The sequence below is a fragment of the Rhea pennata genome, chromosome 1 (genome assembly GCF_028389875.1).
Source record: "Rhea pennata isolate bPtePen1 chromosome 1, bPtePen1.pri, whole genome shotgun sequence".
In the NCBI taxonomy this organism is placed as follows: domain Eukaryota; kingdom Metazoa; phylum Chordata; class Aves; order Rheiformes; family Rheidae; genus Rhea; species Rhea pennata.
The window spans coordinates 23,794,441-23,819,050 of record NC_084663.1 but is presented as its reverse complement, the minus strand read 5'-3'; positions in this window follow the sequence as shown (position 1 = coordinate 23,819,050).

Genomic DNA, 24,610 nt, shown 5'->3' with positions numbered 1-24,610 from the left:
AGACCTTCAAAAGGATTGGCAAAAATATTTAAATTTACATAGGAAAATATTCATATGATAATAAGATACAGCATCATTTAAGTAAGATAAAATTAAGAATGAAAGGAACTTTCATTCTTACATTAGGCTTAAATTTCAAATTTGGAAATGATGCAGGAGAAAAATGAAGATGAAAAATCACCAGAAAATGGCTTCAGAGGATCAGTAAGGTTGGAAAGGACCTCTGGAGGTCATCTAGTCCAACCTCCCAAAGACTTCCTGGTTCAAGGTTCCTCTGGGGCTTGAATGCAGGACTTTCAGCATGTGAAGCAGATGTGATAACCACTACGCTATTCCTCTACCCTGATAAAGAGAAGGTGCATGAGCAGCACAGGCAAGGGGCTGAGGAGCAGAAAGAGCCACCCCCACCCCTGGCCAGGGTCCTGGAGCACAGCACTGTGGGGAGTGCTGGTAGAATTGTCCAAAGTGAGAGCCCCCCACCACTCTGGGAGAGGGACCTGGGGGGGGAAGGGGCCTTAGCAGAGGATGGTGTCAATCCATTGACCTCTGGGTTGTGGGCCCAGAACGCTTCCGCTGTGCTACTCCGCTTCCTGCATTTGGGATACTCAAGGTAGAATCAAGCCTGCTCTTCACTTTGTTGTTTTAATGAGCTTGCAACACAGATTACCAAATTCCAAACTTTCTTCTGTTATGGGATAACGTTTACCTATTTGTCTATAGGAGATGGACAAAATGTGCGTTGTGGACCTAAACCTTAGTATCTCATTTTCAGATGTAATGAAATCTGTAACTGCCCTTGCCTCCTGATCGCGGCACTTCTGAAGTTCAGTAGCTCTCTTTCAAGTCGTCAGTCTGTAACTTCTATTTCATCTCTGGGTTATGTGGAGAGGTGGGTAACAATATCTGCCTGGTCTGTATGACTTGTTTCCTGTAAGTGTCAAGCCATTCTCCTTTTCCAACTACTAGTTATCACTTCTCCCTTATGAGTCTTTTCTTGTTTCTATTTTTTTGATGTTCTATAGATTATAGCTGTGACCTTTAGACATAAAATGAAATAACTGAGAACAGTATTCCAATTTTTATAGCAGTTTTTATAAATTATAAGAATTATTTTCTTAATACAGCCTTGCATATGTCTACACTGCTGCATACAAATGAATCAACTGAAAGCATGTTCCCTGAGTGTTTGAAGTCAAAACCCATTTCTGAGTATGATTAGTTTTTATTTTTATTTCTTTTGTGCACAAGTTTGCATTTGTCTTCAGTGAGACTCTTTTGCTATTGCTTTCCATTTTATTAGCTGTGTTAAATCCTTCTGAAATTCTTCATTTCCTCAGTTAGATTTCCGTGATTAGATTGGCCTACATAATTTTGCATTCTCCGTGACTATTCCACCTCTTTATTCACCTCGTTATTCACCTGCTCTTCCAGGTCAGCAGTAAACATTCAGCATTGTGATTCCTCCAAGAGTCATGGGACATCTGTATTTTGACCTACTTCTCTTGCTTTCTCCTGACCTCTCATTGATCTTTTTGTGTCATCCAGCATCTGTAGCATCTTTCCTGCTAGCTCCCAAGCAGCATCCTCATTAAACTATGTAGGTTACTGAACATGCTGTGTGTTTTGCTGTATGTAACCCTAGAGACCATGACATTCAAATCTAGTAGCAGCAGATCTCCAAGGCCCATATGTTTCTGAACTTAAGGGAGGAGAAGATGGAGAGAAAGAGCAAGAAGGAAAGGAATTACAGAGCCTTCTGCAAAAACAAATAAATACATAGACATAGACAAAGACATAGACATAGACACACACAAAAGAGTCCCTGAGTGATGTGTATAAGGACTTACTGGGTCTCCTTAAGCCAAGCAGCTTCCAAGGCTACCAGTAGCTCATTAAAATCAGGGAACTATGATAGTGAGATGTGATAGAGGTGATCACAGCAAGGAGTAAGACCCCGGAGAAATGTGCTTACAGATGGGTGAAGTATGGACTGTTAATGGGCCTCTGAGAGAGGGAGAAGGGACCTTTGAAATAAACTCTTCTAGAGAAGGGGAGAAGCAGGGTTCATACAGACACATATTAACATTTCACTTCAAGTTTTGTCAGCACTGAAATTCCATCTCTGCTTCGGGTGCTTAGTGACAAAATATTTTTGTCACTAGAACTTTTGTTATAAAATTCTGGATCTACTTATAAAATGTTTGCACTTCCAGCTAACAAGAGGAAATTAGGTTGTTGTCAATTAGCTTAATTGAAGTGAAAACCTAGGTAGTTCCTAGGAGGAGAGAATTTCCCTGATGAGAGTTGTGAAACACAGCTGGGTTTAAAAGATTGGATTAGAAATGAGTATGCAAACCATCCAGGAAATGTAAGTATCAAGGGAACTTTTGTTGCCCAGCAGGACAAAATTCTGCACAAGCTGGAGCTCATGCTTTAAAGTGCTGCAGATCTCAGAAACCTGTTCAAAGTAGCAGAAGAGCAAATCTCAAGGAGAGGTTTTTGTTAGAAAGATAGAAACAGCGAATCTATTCTGGAAAGGGTGAATTTGTATCTGTGACAAGATGAATAGTGCTGAAAAATGTCACCTCTCTAGGTTTTGCAGACATAAATATCATGGTATTTTTACTTTTCAATTCATATTCTGCCTTAAGGCAAAGTATTAGGTTACAAAAACCAGACTAACAAGCTAAATGAGTAAGGAAACTTTAGACAGCAGTTCAGCTCAGGTGGTCAATCAGGAAATGAAACTAGGGAATGATTTTGGGTGAAAAGGAGTCAAATGAGTTTGGGAGGTAGTTGTTAGACAGGCAGTCACTGAACTGAAAAAGCTGAGGGCTTCATCATAGCAGGTAAACAGCCAACTATTGCATAAGTGATAACAACCCAAGAATGACAGGTGGCTGAGAACAGTCAATGAGCATCCTCACCAACATGATAAAAGTGCTATTAGGAAATCCACCTGAAAAGTACGGACAGTAGAGAAAAACCAGACACAGAAGAGGTACTAAATTGTTTTAACAATTTGCCTCAACATATTAGTTCTTTTTTCCACTAAGTGATCTACAGCCTAAGGGTTTCACTGAATAGCAATTCACCTTTTCTACACTCCCATATTAGGGATATTCTAGTCTAGCTAAGTCTTTTTAAAATGTTCTCTCAGGATGTTTCAATCTTTGACTTACAGAAAAAGTACTTTTGTGTCCCTCAAAAGAAAAGCAAAACAGTTCTGAACAGTTGACTTGATTTTCCTCTTAAAGCAGTTGAGAGTGCTGTTCCAGTCAGGTCCTTCAAGAACTTGGATAACAAGATGTAAGCAGTTTTTCTGCAGCTAACCTTTGGCATCTTGAGGCATCATCTGTTGATACCTAGCTGATGGACGCATACTATGATTTACCAGTTTAAGAATGTTGATCTGTAGTTCTGGAGCATGACTTCAACAACAGGATCTGAAATGAGTTCACCCAAACTTTCTCTCCAAAATTTCTCTTGTAATATTTCATGGCTCACACTGAGACTATAATGTATATACTGAGCCTGACATCTTGGAGTTGTGATATCTTTTACTGCATCTGCGTTTTATTTCAAAGAGCAATACTTCACTTAAATGCCTACATCTCTAATTCTTTCATTTGTTAGTTCTGTCAACCACAGTACAAAAATAATGTATATCTTACACTTTCTTTCACCACTGAGCATCTGAAGATTATGCATGCTCACTTACATAATGTTAGCCACTCATTCAGTGACAGTATACCTACTACACAGTGCAATAGAAAATATACAAGTAAAACTTATAAAGGTTTTTGTATGGGGTTTGTAAGGTCAGACTAGATTCTATTACAAGAAAAAGTATTCAAATAATGGCCATTTCCTTCTGAGCAAAACCATTGAAAGAACTCTCACAGAGACAAGGTGCTAGGACTTAAGTGATAGGGTAAAAGAGAAAGATTTTAGCATCAATGACTCAAATCTGTTCTACAGTATTTATGCAACTCAGGTATTTGTTTAATGCCAGAACACTATCTCTGCTGAACTTGCTGGTGGGAGTAGCTCTACCTTCCGAGTAAAAGTTGTCACTACAGCTGCTGGAAACTCCTGGACTGGTGCAGAACACACCCTATTGTCTCACTTTCTGACGATGAGCTTGCTAGGTACATTTTTATTGTGGTGAAAAAGTGGAATTTAGAACATATTACACGTATACTTCAATGAATCTGCTTCATTGCCTTTTAGATGAATATGTATTCCCTGTGGTAGTTTCCAGAGATGTGATTCCCACTAAAAGGTTGTTGTGCTACAGTGAGTTATGTATAGTGACATTTCCTACTGAGAGGAGGTGGCATTTTCAGGTCTTAGTCCTGCAGAAATTTACACTTGTACTTGTTTTTTAAACATTTAAGTGAGACTACTCACCTGCATTAAATTAGCGATGTGAAGAAGTCCCTGAGGATCAGAGTGTACTTCAGTGATTATTGAATAGAAAACAGACACAGAACATACAGTTATCTAGGGCAACAAATTTTGAGGAGTGGTAAAGTTGATACGCTGGATTAACTTCAAAGTTTTAGGAAGCTATGTTTTCAGTTGAGAGGGCCTAAGTGCTGGGGTGGTAAGCAGTGTTGCAATTGCAGCCGTATTGCATGGCTGTACTTGAGAATCAGTGACTGTTGCAAGAAATTCTAATGTAAACGTGTCAAAATTCTCTGATACTGCAGAAACCTTAGTAATAAGGTAGATTTTCAAAAAGATACACCAAAAAACACTTTTCTACACAAGTATTTCATAATGGACTTTATATAATTAAAAAAGCTGCCAAAACAATGTGTTTAGACTTATTTTGAAATATTTGGTGTGTACCGTTTATCCTATACTTCTGTCAAGCTCACTTATCACTTTTAATCAGTCACTTCAGAAACAAAGAGGAGAGAGAACTGTAATCTGGTAATTCACACTGACAACCAAAAAAATGTGTCATTTTTCTTCATATATGTATGTACCATCGTCTCAGGTCTGTTAGCTCATGATCCATTAGCCACTGAAAACAGATGATTTTCAGATTTGCAAAGGTCTGGTATTATGTGATTGACCCTCACAGTTCATGAGATACTGAATGTGATGTCTGTCATTCATTCAAGGGTTGCTTAATGCCTATGTTGCAATGTCTGTCAGTAATTTGTAATTAAGGAAGTTATTAAGAGGACTCAGAAAATGAATAGTAGTTCATTTTTCAGCAGTATTTCTGTCCTCTCTGTCTTGGATTAAGAAGAGACAGAAGCAAAAGACAGTGCATCGTGTCCTCCTGAGATTAATTTCTGCCAAATTGTACAATTCATGCAGCTACCTGCTCAGTAAGTTAAACTAAACATGAAGCTATGCCTGAGGCTAACCCATCTTCCTTGATCTCATGCTCAGGGAACACGATGCTGAGTGTAAGTCAGCTTCTCCCTGTAGTTTAGATGGAGGTGAGCTCTGAATATTTAGTGGTCACAGTAGTACCATTTCCCTGTGACCTGAATATGACGGAGACCATGACACCTGTCCTAGATCAAGAGTATCTCCCAGCCACATGATGTCTGGAGATGTCATACGACTGTGTTGAAGCTGTTTGGAATTTGACTCTGTATGTTCAAAAAACTGCAGTACTTCAAATGAACATGTTAAATCAAGACTATGGAACTGCCTTTGCCAACTGTGTGAACATTAGATGTTTCAAAAGGCATCCAGAAGCTGAATACAGTTCAAAAATTAATACCTCTTCCATAAAAAGGCATTTCTACAGCCAATGCCCATGTATCTTCTGTTGGGCAGATAAACAGCAATCATGTTAAAATGCAATCCTCTTCCGTCTGATGGAAAGACCTATGCTATGCATATCTTACTCAGAGGTGCCCTAACTGAACAGGAAAAATGGAAGAAGTTAATGTGTGCCTCTGAGGCTGCTCAGGGTACACAGCTTCAAGTAAAATCATAAACGCTGTTTAGAAGGTATGAGAGAGCTTTGTAAGCAGGAAGGGAGGAAAATTTCAGTCTATTTCATCATCCAAATAGAAGTTTAGATTTATAATAAAATTAGATTGGGCAGTTGACAGGCGGATACCATGCTTATGTGCCATTCCCATGGACTGAGTGTACATGAAAGCTAACATAATCTGACTCATGTGGAACAATATTTGAGACTTCTGCAAACAGAAGCATGTAGAAATCAAATGGTGTTCTATTAAAAATATTACTGTTAATCTATTTTAACTTTAGTAGCATATATATGCATCAGAAATATTACAATATATTTGTTCATGTTGCCACCAATGCAAGCCCAGGTAAAATGTTTTTTGGATAGGAAACACACTGAGGCTGAACATATCCAACAATTGGCAGAGGGTTTTGAATGGCATAGGTTGTTGAAGCATGGGAAGAGGAAGCATATGTGCTCCCACAAAGATTTTACAGCAGTGAAAGGAACATGAGGGTGAGCATACGAAAGAAGATACAGTAAAACCTTGAAATTGGATTGATGAAGGTAAATAGACCTACAACCCTCTGCTCACATGTTTTATTAATTATGAGGCATTTACCAGGAGATATTTAGTAAGTTTAAAATCAATAATGTTCCATTTAACTGCAACATCATATTGTCCTGGTTGTATGTTACTCCTATGGGACATTTTATCTTTAGTTTGGCATACTGGTCCATTGGTTTGGACCATCTGAGTAATTAAGTCAAATTCTTCACAACTGCAGACAATTGCATAGCAACTGTCAAGTCCACAACAGCTTCAGAAATCCTGGTGTCACAGACTTGTCTCCACATGCTGCAAAACATCTCTAGTAAGTTATACTGAAAAACAGGTTAACATTTTCTGGATATTAGAGTCACTACAACTGTGATAAGCTGACAAAGTGAGCAAGTGTTACTGCATTACTGAAGAGTAGGAGATGAGATAAGTGAGAGAGAACTGCAAAGATTCTACACAATTCAAATGTGTTTGAGAGAAAAAGAATAATTTATCTTCTATTATTATTCATTTAATTAAATAGTGATCGTTGGAACTGTTACACAGTCTTCCAGATACTTTTCCTTAAGGAGTCAGCAAATTTTCATTTTTGGAAATGCTTTTTGATGCCTGTTATGCAGTGCTTTTGTAGAAAGGGTTATTGGAAAGAGAAATCAAAAGGACTAACAGCCAAGCTTGTTCTCTGTGGTGCTCCCTGGATCTGACTCTTGGCACATCAGAATCCAACATTTGCATTAATTTCTAGGAAAAAATTATTACTATCCGGTTATTTTTTCAACTCTAGCATATGTACAAAGATATAAAGAAAACACATCAATCATGGTATGCTAACTTCTTCAACAGCACACGCTGACATCTTCATCCCGAAAACTCTCTGAAAAGTCTGATATGCATTACTACTTTACAGAGTGACAAAAAGTGTGACTGCACAACTGACACTTTGTCATGACATTAAGATTCATTAACCTGGCAGTTCAGCCAGTTTTTAATCCACCTCACTGACTGCTTGTCTAGCCTGCACTCATCAGCTTGTCTATGAATATGTTACTAGAGATTGTGTCAAATCCCTTACTAAAGTCAAGGTAGACAACATCCACTGCTCTCTTCTCATCCAGCAAGCCAGTCATCTCATCACAGAAAGCTATCATGTTGGCTAGACATGATTTCCCTCTTGTAAATCCATGCTGACTACTCCTAGTCACCTCCCTGACCTTCATGTGTCCGGAAATAGCAACCAGGATTAGTTGCTCCATCAATTTCCCTTGGATCAAGGTGAAACCAGCTGGCTCTGATCCTCCTTTCTGCCCTTCTTTAAGATAGGAGGGACATTTGCTCCCTTCCAATCCTCAGAAACTTCCCTTGATTACCATGACCTTTCAAAGATAAGCAAGAGAGGCTTTTTAGTGACATCATCCAGCTTCCTCAGTACTCATGGGTGCATATTATCAGGGTCCTTGGAAGTACATCCAGTTTAAGTGGTTTCTAACCTAGACCTCTTCTTCCAAGGATAAGTCTTCATTAGTCCAGACTTCCTCATTGGTCTCAAGGGCTAGGACTTCTTGACAGCCAGTCTTATAAGTAAAGATTGAGGTGAAGAAACCTCTGCTTTTTCTGTGTCCTCTGTCACCAGGTTTCCCTGTAGCAGGCCCACATTTTCTCTATCCTTCCTTTTGCTGTTGATGTACTTGTAGAAGCTGTACAAGTGTTGTGTTGCTGCCTTTAACATCCCTTGCCATTTTTAACTCCAGATGAACTTTAACCTTTGTAACCCTATCCTGCATGCTCAGATAGTGCCTGTATATTCCTCATGGAACACTTGTCCCTGCTTCCACTTCTTGTACACTTTGTCATGGGCTCCTTTTTCATCCATGCAGGCCTCCTGTGGGCTTTTCTTGATTTCCTACTTGTTGGGATAGACCATTCTTGAGCTTGGAGGAAATATCCCTGAAAATCATCTATGTTTTGGACCTCTCTTCCCTCCAGGGCCATAAGCCATGGGATTCTTTCAATTAGCTCCCTGAACAAACCTGACTCTGCTTTCCTGAAGTCCAGTGTTGTGATCCTGCTTTTTTGCCCTGCTTCCTCCTTGCAGAATCCTGAACTCCACCCCTCATGGCCACTGCTGCCAAGACTGCTCCTTATTTTCACATCACTGGCCAGTTCTTCTTTGTTTGTAAGCACAAGGTCCAGCAGTAGTTTACTTTAGCAAAGTATATATTTTTTACACATATTCAGGAAAGAAGACACAATCTGAAATCATGGGGGAAAGCTTGTGAAATTGCTGTTGGATTAACCCCTTACCAAAAGCAAGATAAGAAGGATATTTTTAGTTTGATTAGCATTCCTTCTGACCCAGTGATTGTTTACTATTTATGGTTAGAGAAGGGCTCTTCTTTCGGCAGAAGACTAAGTCCTGATCACCAACTGGATGTGATTTCAAAAACCATAGTTCTGAAATATATCAAAGGAAAATCCCATTGATACATCACTTCATAACTTGGATAGATCAGAAAACATCTAGATATGAATCTATACAACTAAATAGTGGAGGTCATTGTTTAATTCAGCACAGTTTTAAAGATCGTTATCTAAAAAACATTAATGTGGACATTATTCCCAGTAATAATCCAGTTGGGATTGCTGGTAAGGATAATGTGACTCATGACTGACCAAAAAGACATGACACTCTTCTATACCTGTGTGGCACTCTTATTTGCAGAACTTGCAAAGAATCACTACTTTAATTTATTTTGTGCTGTCATAAACATTTTGTATGTGTGGCACTTGTAATTCTTTATGAAGTTTTGCTGAATTTTTATATGTACTACTTTATGTAACTCTAAGACAGGCCTTTTGAAAACACATAATACAGGATGAACAGTGAGTAGTAGCATGAGTCAGCTATAGTGAAGAATTTGAAAAAAAGATTTGTTGACAACCAGAACAAATGGTCACATCAATCTTGGCATTTTATATCAGCTCAAATGTGTTTAGTTCCAAAGCCTTAGCAACTGGGCAAGGGCAAGTATATTGGTTGTCATGACCACCGTCTCAGGCAACATTGGTTGTTCCCTGCCAGATACTGGTAAAGCAGCAGGAGACTATCCCATTATCATTAATTTTAATAGCTTTCCACATCTTACTGCACTTTATGCTGGATTGTCGATACTGGGGATTGTGTCTTGAGCTCGATTCTGCTCTTACCAAAACCTGTGAAGGAAATGAGGATGGCTTTGGAGATTGATACACAATTAAAGGTGAAATGAAACATGCAGAAATATACCCAATGCATCATCTCAGGGAAAGAAGGATGGAAAGAGAGGAAAGAAGAAAACAATGGTTTAGCTTCCCAACCTCTTGTATGGACTGGAAATAACAGCAGCAATTGGCTTTTGACATGAATGACTGTTTATTGGCATCTGAATGGTTATTTTTGCTCTTTCTGAATATCAAATTGCAGAGAAAAAGAAGGGACAGCACAAGGCAGGAAAAAAATGTCAAATGAACTATCTGTTAAGGGGAGGGACAGAGTAAACTGATATTTCATAGGTAGCCAAGGACAAGGGGAGGGGGGGAGGGAGAGAGAGAGTGAGAGAGAGAGAGATGAAGTGTATTTGTTTCATCAGCTATTATAAACAACACAGAAAGAGAGATTTGGGGACTGATGATTAGACACAAAGATCTTGAACTAATTCTGTGCTCTTCCCTTATTCCATAAATGCAAACACCTTCCTTTCAGAAAATATTTGTATTTAGATTTTTCTACTCTATTATTGTTAAATATGCCACTAGTGAGATATCATAGTGATGTGACTTAAATTGCCACATGAGATCATCTTTTTTTATTTCTTTGAAGGAGATTTTAAATGTAGAATTCTATTATTTTTCATTAATTTTCTAGATTATATTTTTAATGTTGCTTGGAGGTAGGAAGTCTTAGTATGTTACATTTGTCTCTTCTCTCACAGTTCCTGTGCCTTTTTCTTTCTTTCTTTCTTTCTTTTTCTTTTCTTTTTTTTTTTCTTTTTTTTTTTTTGATAGAATGCTCCTTTTATCTATCATTCCTCCTGGATACCAGTGAAGAAGAGGTAAATCTCACAGTTAGGTGGATGTCTTAGTGCTGCTAATTATTTGGGAGAATTTTCCATCTGGGTGGTGTTAATAAGAATTGTTAGAAGTTGTGTGTGTGTGTGTATGTGTGAATAAATCTTTCTTGAACAATACTGTAAGTGCAATAGGTTTTACAGCCTTATCTTCATGCTTTTGGACAGTAAGACACAATTGCTTTTTTCTCTAGATTATGTTCCAAAATGGTGAGCTGCAGTCAGCACCGTTGCTTGCTCTTCTTCTGGCTGCCGTGGTTTTACATTCCTGACTAACAGTAGCCCAACTTCTGCAAGATCTGTAGAGGAACACCTAGGGAGTTGGTCATGTCCTGAGGAAGTGCATTTGCGTCTCTTCAGGCAAAGGATTCACTTGGTCATGAGATGACTGCTCCAACCTACTGCTATGGGAAAGGTGACCAGGATCATCTTCAGCTTCTGTGCTTTAAGAATAGAGAACCCAAATGTCCAGAAGTTCTGCACCAGATACCTCTACATAGTAAGGATTCAATAGGCAGTGGTGGACCTGAGCTCTAGGTACAGTAGCACTTTAACCTTGTCTAGGTGCCCCACTGGTTGAAAGGGAGCTTATTTACTTAGCTGACAACAGAGTAATTCAGAAATCTTAATTTATTTTTGGGTGTTGCATTGTTGAAGTTAAGCACAGTTGGTCTTCTATATATGGCTCTACAAGCTGTTTGGAAAAGGTGTATACTTGGGAAAGAAGTTAGATCAGACATTCAAGGTTTTTGAGGTTAAATGGTAAAATATCTAGAGATGGGACAGGGTGGAGACACAGAAACTTGCCACATGGAAGAAAGAAAGGAAAGGGAGGAAGCAGTTCGCAATCAAGAGTTTGCAGGTAGGTAGTCTAGACAATGCTTTATCACAGACCCGCAAAAGCTCCGTTCTGTGCTCTCTCATCAGGCATGGTTTAGGCACAGATCCCACTAATTCCCACTTCTAAAAGGAATGAATGAGTATTGCTCTACATGCCCTTGCTTCCTGCTATTTCTGTATAATCTTTAGAGCTATTCTTTTATAAGTTTGGAAGAATTTAAATTTATGTTAAAATTTGATATCTGTCTTTTCTGTCATACTTATCAGTTGTGCACTTTGTATTCCTGCCTTTTTGTTTTGTCAGATCTATAAAGCATTAAAAAGTAGCTATTGAGGAGGGGAGTCTTTATATTTTATTTTAACGAAACATACTGGCTCTCCCATCTCTTCCTACCCCCAATGAAAACTATGCCCTCTTATAACCTTGTTTACCTCTTCTTCTGACAAATGCTCTCTATTTGCCAATCGACTTCTTTTTAACTGTCTCCTTTGTCAGTTTTAATGGAAAGTCAGCCTGTTATGTGGAGATCATTAAGCCTGTTCTTTCTTATGTTTCTCTTTTTTTTCCTTCTGTTTCCTTGACATGAAGAGAACTTTGCAGAAGTCTCTGGCAAAAGTGTCAAAGCTTCAACTAACTAATTTATTTACTTATTTATAAAATTTCAAATAAAAAGAATACATTATATACAGTGGTTTTAAATGATCATAATGATAACGAAATGTATGTAGAGACCTACCCCTCCCAATCTGTTTTCAAGAATCTGCAGTCTGTGAACTTGATGGCTGACAAGGCGAATATTTGTACCTTCTTAGTTGCTTTTTCTCTTTGTTTTTGTACAGTTTTCGCAGCTGTTAAATTTCTGTATCTTTTCCATTATAGGCATCTTGAGAATCAATATTGCACATCCCTGATTTTCTGCCTGCTTCTAAAAATTCTGATCTATATGCATTTTTTTCTGCACTATTTGTAAGTTCCTAAGTGACTGTGAATGCAAAGTACTGTAACAAGTCATTTCTGAGGACAGCTGCATTAATCCAAAATTATGTCTTATTTACTTCTTAAACAGACTTTTTTGCTTTCTTAGTTACTGTTTATTTCTAGAATTCTGAACTCTGATAAAATTACACATATGGAGAGAGGTAAACTTTATTTTAACATGGACTGCTGCAGCCTAACTTTGAAAGCTCTGGCATCTTTATTCATGTTTTCTCCAGTATAAGTTCAGAACACAAGCTGTCATTTAAGACTACAGCCCAACAGCATTACAGCTCTACTGGCTGTTCATGTTACTTGATACATATTTAAAGCCTGGATTAGATAGGAAATTTTATGAATCTGGAGTACTGGAGGTAGAGATTTAAATATCTACAGAAAGATAGAGCATCACAGGACTTGAACATTACAATCATGCAAGGGGAGATTTTTGAGTGTGTATTGATTAACTCATATCTGATTTGCTTGTTCTACTTGTTGGCTCTTTTTCCCATGAATTACTTTAGCCAGTGAACACCACTATGGTGTACGCTAGTGCAGGTTGAAAGTTCTCCACAAAAAGGTAGTTTAAGCTGAAATTGGAGTACTCCAAAATCTTACATGTTTCTGTTTTCTTCAACAGCCTTTATGCATGGGAAACCTAATCAGCATGTTAAGGGGATTGGAATGTAGTGGTTTATCATATTAAAACTATGCATTCCCTTTTGGGCCAGGTCAACCTTAATTTGTGTCTACCTCATGACTGTTTGGGTCTATGCCTTGAAATGTATTCTCCTGATTTATTTGATTCAGACATGGATTTGAAATCCACTTTTATCAAATCTAAGCAAATCTAAGCTAAATATTCCTAACTCTTGAGCTCTATGCTGTACTGGACCAAGGGAAGGCCCCACGCCCCCTTTGACTAGCAATTCTATCCTTGTGGAAGGCAGAACATGTGTTACCACAGATAGTTTAGGTTTTGATGAATTGACATTTTCTATCAAGTAACATTGTCAGGAATTTTATGATAAGCACCACACGATACATGTTCCTCACATGCCAGAACTCTGCATGTAATTCACTGGTGGCTTTGACTACGCAGGGAATGCAACATGAACTAGCATAGTTTAGGTTTTGTTCTTTTTTTCCAAACAACATTAGTATTCACTTTCCGTTTGACTATGCCAGCTTTTGCTTTTGAGTCTTCAGCACATATAAAAGCCTTGCCGTTGAAATAAAGCATTTGTAGGCTCAGGCAATATTTATTCACCACAAACCTTTCTTCCTTCTTTCTCTCTCTTGCAGTAATGATATGAATATAAAGGAATGCAGTGCTTTCCTGATGATTTTGTAATAGTTCACTATGTTTTTTTCTGCTTGTGCTGTCCTCCAGAAAAAAAGTTTATTTATTTATTTATTTATTTTTAACAAATAAGCCCATACAATGAAGAAAGAATTTGTTTACTTAGTTTATTTGAGGAGGAAAATTTATCCCATATCCCTCTATGACCTTAAAGAACATTCAGGTACTGGGGTAATGTAGATCAAGATTATCAAGACAGTATTCATCTTGATTCTTATTTTCACTGTTCGTACTTCTGCAGTGTGCTTATTGAAAACAGCAGTGCTATACCCCTTTCTACCTACAATGCAGAACAGCAGAACTCTTACATGCTACAGATTACCTTTCTATTTCTGAGGCATCCTGATTACCCAGTTATTCTTCTTTCAAAAATCTTTTAGTCTAGTCTATAGGAAAAAATAGAGATATTGTTCTCTCTTGTTCATCTAAATTCCCTTTACATTTTTCTTTGCTCTATGAAGCAGAAAGGAAAATAAAATCCTTTTTTTTTTTTTTTTTTTTTTTTTGAAAGGTTTTTTACTGTTCCTCCTCTCTAGGGGCAAGAAATGAAGTGATCACAACTAAGTTCTTCCAAGACTTTTAAAAATTCTATTCAATGTCTTAACTTATACCTGCCAACATGAGTAAAATTTACTACCATGGGAAAGTGTAAAATAGTCAATTGTGTTTTCAGAAATAGAACAAGGTACATGTAAAGGACTTTTAAAAGCCAGATTCTTCTCTAAGTAAATAGTGCTGCACCTCCTAAAAGCCTGTCTCTTCTCATCAGAGAAGGCTGAACACTGTCGCTTAGAAGATATAGCATAATACAAAGCTATGAAAACAGTCTAAATACAATTTATGTTGAGAAAAGTGATTTTGTTTATCCGGAATAGAGAGAGACCTAAATGGCTAAGCAGGCCAGTGACCTAACGCCATGACAGCCTAGGTTGAATTCTTTGTAGCTTTTGTTAAGCAACGCTCACTCCTCATAGAAAAGAATCATCCTGCTGGCAGAGGGACTGTCTCAAATGACGCAAGAAGAGGAAGGAGATAGATTGGAAAGTTCACTGAGCTCACTACAGTCAATCCTTTGGGAGTCATGCCTTTTCAGAAACTATGTCTTCTTGAATGCAGGAATCATGGTGCATGGTCTCCCCATTGCAGGAGGCTCACAGAATTCAGTACCAAGGATTCCCACTCCCAAACAGGAATTCTTAAAACGTCACCACAGTTACCAGACACGATTAGTGAAACAGCACAGGACAAACAGACAATCTGTGTACGCTGTCATCAGCACTTACAAGCAGATATTAAAATTTCAGTGTGAATTACAGATAGGATTTTGGTTTTTTAATTGAGAATGTATTTGGCATTTCTCTAAGTCTGAAGATGATAAGGTTTGTCCTTCTCCCTTTCATTTCCTTTCATTTTTTAATTAGTAACATGCCCATGCCAGTCTGTTTCTCAGATTCTTGCATAATAATGCAGTGATTGAGGTACAGGTCTAGTAGGATAAGCTATGTTTGTTGGGACTTTTCAAATGTTCCACTGCAAATAAAGTCTTTAGTCCAAGGAAAGTCTAATTTTTCACTGTAAAAGGTGAATTTATTGAGCTTAACTTAGGATGGCATTGCCTTAACTCTCTGAAAGTCCTTATGATTTCAGTGCCCAATAAAGGACTAGGGGAAAGAAGGGGTGGGGAAGATTATCCCTACAGGTGTAATTTATATTTCTCAATAATATGATTTGGGTCAATTGTCTTTTCCTGGAGACAGTTCTAAGATTGCATTTCCTATACAGGCTGGTCTGTACAGTTGCCTTTCTGAACTATTTAGTGTAATTCATTAGAGTTACTCTAAACATTGTTAAGAAGATCAACCTCAGTGGAGCACTTTTCTCCAAAACACAAAGTGAATGGGCAGGAATAGCAGGAGTGAACTTAACAAGTAGGGAGAAAGACTAAGGGAACAGAACCTTCTTTCCTATATATGCTACCTGAAGTAGAGCATGCTTCATGTCATGAGAAGAGGGAAGCGTAGCTGCTCTCAAAGTGGTTGGTTCCCATCTTCTTTCCTCTCAACATCCTATAGTTGCCATCTGCTCTTGGAGGGGTAAATCACTGACCATCTACCTGACACCACTCCAGCTGGAATAGCAAGGATTAATCCAGTCATCACTCACAGTACGAGCTCTGTGCTGTCAGGATGCATGCACTTGGCTGTAGTGGTGTTTCGGATGAACTCCTCATAAGCTTCAGAAATAAAACACACCTTGTATCCTAGTTTAGTCCAAGCAGCTCTGTGGTTTGAGGTGAAGGCCTTAAATGCTTGTATTTCACATTCACAGTCATACCCTGCAGCAATTTTGAAGGTGATAACAAGGTAGACAATACAGAAACATTTAAAATCATAAGTCACACCCTAGGAAATAATCCAATTAGGTTTTAATAATAATATAAGGTTGGGTTCTTTTTATTATTTTATGGTTTCAGCTTTCAAAATTGATTCTTGTAATATATTCGTAATCTTTTCCCCCTTGAGAATATATATTAAAAATTCCTCTTTATTTTAATTGAGCTTGAGATTTCAGCTAATATCCTACCTCCTGAAGTAATGTTAAAAGCATTTCCAAATGTCATATGACTTATAATGAAAATAATAGTAGGAAAAGAAAAAAATATTTCCTAGAAAAATCTAACTATCAACAGAAATTCTCACTCTGTGTTCCAACAGGAGTAATGGGAGTGAGAAAGAACCCTAATTACTTTCCAAAATGGAATTCAGTGAATTTATGAATAGGATTAGTGTGTAGCGAATCAGTTAAGTTATTTATAGTTCCATCCAGTACTGGAATTGAGTCCTGGAAGAATACCATTTCTTTCCTTCAGAAAATTTGAAAAACTGTGAAGACTCAGCCTAAAACATCCACATATTGAAACCAGCAAGTGCTAATAAGTGTCTGCCCAGAATTCTGTTGCATCTGCTTATGGCAGGGATCAGCTTGGAAAGAAGTCCTCCTGAGCATGTAGATTGAGAAGAGATTTCACATTGAGAAGAGTTTGAGGACCTAAAAGATTTTATGATTTACACACTGCTAATATCTAGCATGTATGAAAACAAGCTCAAGTATCTCTCCTCAGCAGTGTAGTGTGACTGAGAAGTGCTTAACAGAAGCCTAGGAAGTAATCGACCTACTCATATGAATAAGAGCTACTCAGGGAGAAAGTTTTTGAATTGAACCCTTTGGGAGGCAAAATTCACAGACTGCAAGTTAATGATGCTCTCTGAGCACTATTTGCTCTCTTGAAGTTGCAGGCGAAATACCTCACATGTTTCCGAGGAAACGTGCTACCCACAGTGACTGATTCCTGACTTCAGCTGATACAGCTGCCTAGTCACTGTCACCATGCAGAAATACACACACACTGAACACAAAAAGGCTTCCAACATGTAAGAAGCAAATAATTCAATAGAGAAAAATGGATTGTGTGGGTTCTGGATCCCATTCATCTTACCACAGAGAAAATAAAGGAAAAAGCAGTCCAGCTCCTTTGCTTTCCTAGGTGTTCTGTTTGAATCAGAAAAGAAGCTGTAACCTGAGGAAGACAACTCTACTTTTCAAGGCAATTCTGTACAGATTCTTGATGGCTGGATGTTGGAGATAAGCTGTCTGTTTCAGATATTTAAATGTCTTCAGTATCTGAAAGTCTAAACCTTTACAAGGAAATTGTCTTCCCACTACCTCCATGAAGCAGAACAGCATTCTCTCTGGGAGTGGAGGCATGCAGTTCATCATGGCCATATAACCCGGACCTGACCCAACCTGGTGCCAGAATCTGCTGAGACATCTCCCCCAGTCTGTCTCCTTGTCTGCCTCCTCCACATCTGAGTGCTGGGACAGATGACAACATCCAGAAGCCAAAAACCTTGAGGAACCTCTCAGATGAGATATCTCCCATATACAGTGGAATATTCGCTTTTCTCTCTCTCTCTCTCTCTCACTATCACACTGTTTCTCAAGTTCTGATTCCCCTCCTAAACTCTAGTTCTGTTCCTGAGGCTGAAAACTCAAAGATGCCTTTTAACTTGATATTAAAAGCAGCATGCAGGTGTCCTCCTACATTGCACATAGATCCGGATCAGCTAGGACTGGCTAACTCTTGCTATCAGAATCCAAATATATTCAGAACTTAAATTGGGAATATTTAACATGGACTTGAAGATTCAACAATATATATGAGTTCTTAAAGCTTTGGCTTAAAGTTAGAGTTTAAACCAAAGTTTAATTATCTTTCCAAAAATAACTAAAAAGACTCTGTTTTGTCTGTGGTTACATGGAGAGTTTCCAGGGGACTAAAGCCATATGCCAATCCTAAATCCTAAGTGAACAACTCAAGATCTGGCTTCTTACTGTATCTAAATTGAAGCAGTCTCTGAATTGCTACATTAATTTTCCAACAGCCAACTACAAAGTCCCTCACAAAAGAGGTAAAAATAAATAACGTGCATAGCAAGATAAAAGGTTTAAATTAAATGCGAGAAAAAATCTGGAGCAAAGGATAATCTTCAAGACCATCCTTTCTAACACCCATCTCTTCAGCCCTGCGTTCTGCTTGATATAGACCAGTTTAACCCTAACTCCATGTAGCCTTGATTATGACAGTAATATCTCAATATATGAAGTGTATCTAGATGGCTTGGGGTCACAGATGCTTCACGTTATTTGCAGGAGTATTGGACACAGTTTATTCACATTTGCATGCAACAGACCTTGAAAACATTCACACAAAGTTGTCAAGTAATAATCTAGATACTTAAAATCACCCTTGGAAAAAAGGCTTTCAAAGTGATAGGTTCAGGACAGGAAAATTAAGCTGCCCAAATATAGGTATCTGGTTATGTTTATAGATATTCGGTGCCTTTTCATGAGATTTTTGGATATGACGGGACATATAGAAGACATACCCTTCCAAAGAGGTGGCTGAAGGCTGGGAAGGTCTCTAATGCCTATGTTTAAGAACCTAAATACCAACAGATGTTTGAATGGGAACTCTTCCCATGGCTTTTAGGAATAGCTATATGTAGAACTTTTATAGTGATCTGTCTCCTGATGTTTTAACAGATTTTTCTTTTCTTATACAATCATGAAGTAATGAATCCATGTAGATAAAGGAAAAAAAAAGATTTTTCTATATATTGTTAATTGTATCATACTTACTGGGTTATGTTTAGCCAGAAAGTGAAGAAATCTTTTTTTCAGATTGACAAAGTAAAATACCTTCCTGGTTATGTTATTTGCTTTAATATTCTTTTTGCATCCTCTATTAACATTAAATTGGACCATATGAAGCCTCAGAGTTTAATTTTATTAGAATTAGCCTTCTTTTCCTTTTTTTTTAAGTTACATCTAACTTCTTGCATAGTTTATACTAATTGCCCATAAAGTTTATAATTCAGCATTTGAATAGTAACTAAATAATTAGAGGAAACAGAAAGAATACAAATGGAAATGAAAATCCAAATCCTAGATTCTTGAACTGCACTGTTAATACTAGAGAAGACATATCTTGTGATGAAACTTAATATTAATTAAATCAAGAAGCATTTGCATCTTATGAGAAAAAACACAAAAGGAAGTGATATCACTCCATTCTGGAAGGAAGAAATGATGGTTTTGCCTGGAGGAAGTGAAGGTCATCCCTAGGAGTGTAACCTCCAGAACCCAGCCTCCCTTGAGCAGAAGAAAGATCCAGTTGACCTCCTTGTGACAGGCTAGTTAGAGAATAAATACATCATTGTGAATGATGATACCAAGATCCAGCCCTCAGATCTCAATGAGTTTCATGAAGGAAACATGTTACAAACCCCACCTTCATAATGAGGAAACTTTGTACTGGCAGATGTGAAATGATGAACAGGCAGAACTCTTCTGACCATCCTCATGCCACGAGGCAATGGGAGATTTGGTGATCTGTTGCATGAGAGATGCTGTTTTTAACATCTCTTACATCCCTCAGGTATAAGAAAGGTGAAAAGTCAGACACTTTCCATTTTAGGATTATACGATATGGAAAGAGAATTCTTCCATATCTCCTTTCCCCACTTCTATCACATTTTCTGCAGCTCAGAAATTAAAGCCAGGAATTGGATTTATTTATTTAGATTTTAAATACTATGCAGGTCAATATGCAGCCTTGGCTCTACTGTGATGAATTTCATGCACACAGAACATTATTCATGGTCACTGGGAGAGGTTCCTGAAAACTGGAAAAGAGCAAATGTCACTCCTATCTTCCAGAAGGACAGGAAGGAGAATTCAAGGAGCTCAGCCACTTAGCCTCACCTTGGTCTAACGGAAAGTGATGGAGCAACTTATCCTGGTTATTATTGCTACACATGTGAAGGACAAGCAGGTGACTAGTAGTAGTCAGCATGGATTTGTGAAGGCTAAATTGTGTGTAACCAACATGATAGCCTTCTGTGATGAGATGACCATCTTGGTGGATGAAGAGAGAGCAGTGGATATTGTCTACTTTGACTTTAGTAGGGTTTTGACACAGTATTGCATAACATGCTCATAGAGGAGCTGGTGAAATGTAAGCTGGAAAAGTTTAGTGAGGTGGACTGAAAATCGGAGGAATTGCTGGCTCCAGAGGATTGTGATCATCAGCAGTTGAAAACCAGTCTGGCTGTGTCTCCTGCAATCAATACTGTGGCCTAATATTCAACATCTTCCTTTATGACCTGGATGATAGGACTAAATACACCCTCAACAAGTCTACAGGCCATACAAAACTGTGAAGAGTGGCTGATAACACCTGATGATAGTTCTGATAATCAGCAGGACTTCAACAGGCTTGAGAAATGGGCAAAGAAGAACGTCATGAAGTTCAAGAAAGAGAAGTGCCAAGTTCTGTACCTGGGGAGGAGTAACTCCATACACTAGTACAGGCTGGAGACCAATCAGATGGAGAGCAACTTTACAGAGAAGGTCTTGAGAGTTCTGATGGACAGCAGGTTGACCAGGAATGCATCCTCATGGCAAAGGCCAGCAGTATCCTGGGCTGCATTGGTAGGAGCATTGCCAGTAGGTTAAGGGAAGTGATTCTTCCCCTCTCTTCAGACCTGGTGAAGCCTATGTGCTGTGTTCAGTCCTGGGTTCCGCAGTGCCAGAAAAACACTGTTTTACTAGAGCAAATCCAGTGAAGGGCCACAAAGACGGTTAAGGGACTAGAGCATCTCTTATATGAAGAAAAGCCAAGAGAGCTGGGATTGTCCAGCCTGGAGAAGAGAAAACTCAGGAGGATGGTCTTATCAGTGTTTATAAATATCTCATGGAAGGGTGTCAAGAGCCAGACTCTTCCCAATGTCACTCAGTGACAGGCTGAGAGGAAATGGGCACAAATTAAAACACAAGAAATTCCACTTGAACACAAGAAAACTCTTCTTCACTGTGAGGGTGACTAAGCACTGGCACAGTTGCCTTTAGAGGTTGTGGAGTCTTCATCCTTGGGGATGCTCAAAAGCCATCTAGATACAGACCTGGGTAGCCTGCTTTAGTTGATCCTACTTGAGCAGGGGTATTGGACCGAATGGTCCCCAGAGGTCCCTTTCAACCCCACCTATTCTTTGATTATGTGATTATTCGTATCATTTATAGAGTAAAATTCATCTGGCGAAAGAATATTTTTTTCAATTTTTTTCCAATATTTATTCAAGGCCCGCCTGGATGCAACCCTGTCTAACATGCTCTAGGTGACCCTGCTTGAGCAGGTAAGTTGGACTAGATGACCTCCAGAGGTCCCTTCCAACATTACTGATTCCATGGTTCTATGATTCTTTGCAGTTTAAGGAGAAAAGGCTGTTCTCCGAGTGCTTGAGATAAATTAAGGCTCTGAAAACAAATGTGAAACACAGCACCATTAATATCAAATCCTTCAGTATAGTAATATGTCAACAAAAGAAAAAAAAACTTTCGACAATAAGTGAGCATTTTAGTTTTCAATTTTTCAACAATCTAATGAGAACTATATGATGCAAACACTAATTTAATTACATGATTGACTAACTCAGTACTTAACAGGTAAAGCTGTGATAATGCATATTAATAAGTCCCCATTTTAAATTCTATGTTGCACTATTTTCTTTTTGGACTGGTTGTTTGAGTCTCAAAGAAAAAAAGGCAAAATCTGCTGCTTCTCTCCCTTTTTTTACTTGCTTTGCTCCTTTCCACCTAACCATCACCTGCCCAGTAGTTGAATACTTCCAAACTTTTGCTTCTTCCTCAGGGCCATGATAGTTGGTCATGGGACTACAACTAAGAAAAACCCTTCTTTTGTTTTTATGCTGCATACTACCTCAGCCATATATGTGATTGAATTCTCCTTTTTCATCTTATATGTTACTGAATATTTTACCAACATTTAGCAACGAAAGGGCAAAAAAGTCAGAAATATAAGAGATTATATTGCCTAATCTAGTCCACACAGGCATGTCACATGGAAAACATTCCTCAAAAAGTACTTTCACCAAAGAGAAAAGATCAAAGTTTTTTTGAAATCTAACAAAAACATTAATTATCATATTTTGAATAAACTAGTGTCCCAGTATCAATAAGGCGTAGCTGAATGAAATTATCTCTTGATATCCATTTCTGAGAATGGCAACATAGCAGTTTTATGACAGTGGTTAAAGTAGTTACATAAATAATTTTCCAGAAAAAATGTATATCTTCACAATCCATCGCAAAAAGCTGCAATTTGTACAGTTGAAAAAATGCCTAAAGCATATTTTGAATTTCAAAATTCTAAGTCACTTCTTGTTCAAAATAAGTTCTGTTTTCTCCTTTTAAAAATATAAATGTCACCCAGGGAGGGAACCTAGTCTCGAATAATTATTCTGAAGAGTGTATTTTTTCTAATCAGACAACATTGTGTCTTGCCTTTAAATACTTAGTGAAATGTTGAACTTCTGAGCTGTACAATCTTCACCGAAAATATTTTGCACAATTTATTTCATTTATATCTAATCATTCAGAGGAGTTGTAAAGGTTTTGTTCATACTTTTAAACAGATAAAAACGAACTGTGTAAAAACATTTAATTATTATCAGGAACGTGTTCATTGTCCAGAGTGTGGAGATGTAGTTACTGTAATGCAGCCTAAAGTATGATATTTTAAGAGTTTCTCCAGGCCGTTACTTTGCACCTGTTCATTCGTGTATACAGGCAATGGTAGCTAGATACAAAACTGCAGTATCCACTGGCGTTGTCTAATTCTTCGCTAACAAAGAAGTTTCTGTCATGTCATTTGGTTAATAAATATATCCAGTTTCTTCAAAAATTAGTTAATTTCAGAGCTCCATATGGATCCATGTATGCAGACCATAGTTTGTTTCAGACCACAGCTGTACATTTGTACAAATGTCACTTTTACACGTCCGCATGCTTGAGTAAGGCATTTACAGATGGAAATTAGATTGATGTCTTTCTGATTTCAGAAATGCATCAAAGCAGAGGTTTTTGCTTCACTGTTGGTGTGGATTTACATGTTGATCCAGAAAGAATGAATGGAAGTTTTGATGGGACCTTATTTGTTCTTTAATTACTGTATGTGCAGCTTCTTGCAAAATAATTTATAGTCTGCTTGGGACTGCAAGCTGAAAAAATGCATTATCTCTTATTTGTTACATTCATTAGAGTTTTGCAAATGAGCATCAGATTCACTACTGAACAGAAACTGAAGCTGTCAGAGCAATACATTTGAGAACTGGTTATAGAAGGCAAGACAATTTTATCTTTAATGAATATTATGTCATCATTGGCTTTGTTGTTCACGTGGGACAGAGAAATCACCTTTAGTAGATTACACAGCTAAACTAATTTACATAATAACATCATATACATTAAAAATACATTGCCCTTGTGGCAGCAGGGTTCAATTGTTGGAGAGACAAGAATAACTGCTACAAACCAGCATTTCCCAGTTACACATCATCAGGGATCACAGAATTCTCTTGGACATTAGCTTTACTAGATTTCAGCACTAAACCAATTTCCTGAAGCACATTATGCACTTTGAAAAAGAGTTTGCTTTCTGAATCTTACATGTCTCTCAAGAGGAGAGTTAAAACATATTTAATTTTACTAAAACTTTTCCCACTGTTCAGATCACAAGGGATCACATAATCCTATGAAAACGATCATTACAGAAGAAACTTGATCAGTAAACTAATACCCCTAGATAGGCTATTACACTCAAGGCATACATATAGATTATATGAATATTTCTTCTCATCAGTCTGCCTTGACTTGCTTCCAGTATCTAGGTGAGTTTTTTGAATGGATACTAGCACAGCCTGGTATTGGGTAGTTTCAAGAGATATCTTGGATAATGATGATCTTTGTCAAAGAAGGCTTTTCTTCTGTTTGTGGATCACTGCATCCATTTGTGGATCACTGCGTCTATATCAGCAGGAGTAAGAGTACTAGAGTAGATCAAGAACAAGATTCATAAAATGATTTGGAATTCTTGATGTTCTTCTCTTCAACACCCAGAAATTATATGTTTTAGATCCTCATGATTAAATTAGCTTCAATGACTTCATGAGTAGTTTTGAATTTTTTTAACATGATGATTGAACAAGCTAGTCAGCTGTCATTCATAAACTGTCAATACAAATAGAGTCAAATCTTGAATGTTAGTACCCTTTTACAGAAGAGAAAGAAATAATCTGGAATTTGGTCATTAATACATTCAAAAACTCATAACATAATTTTCTACTGATCCTGCCCAGTCCATCTTGCAAAATGTTATTCTAAAAGTTTTATCTGTGGT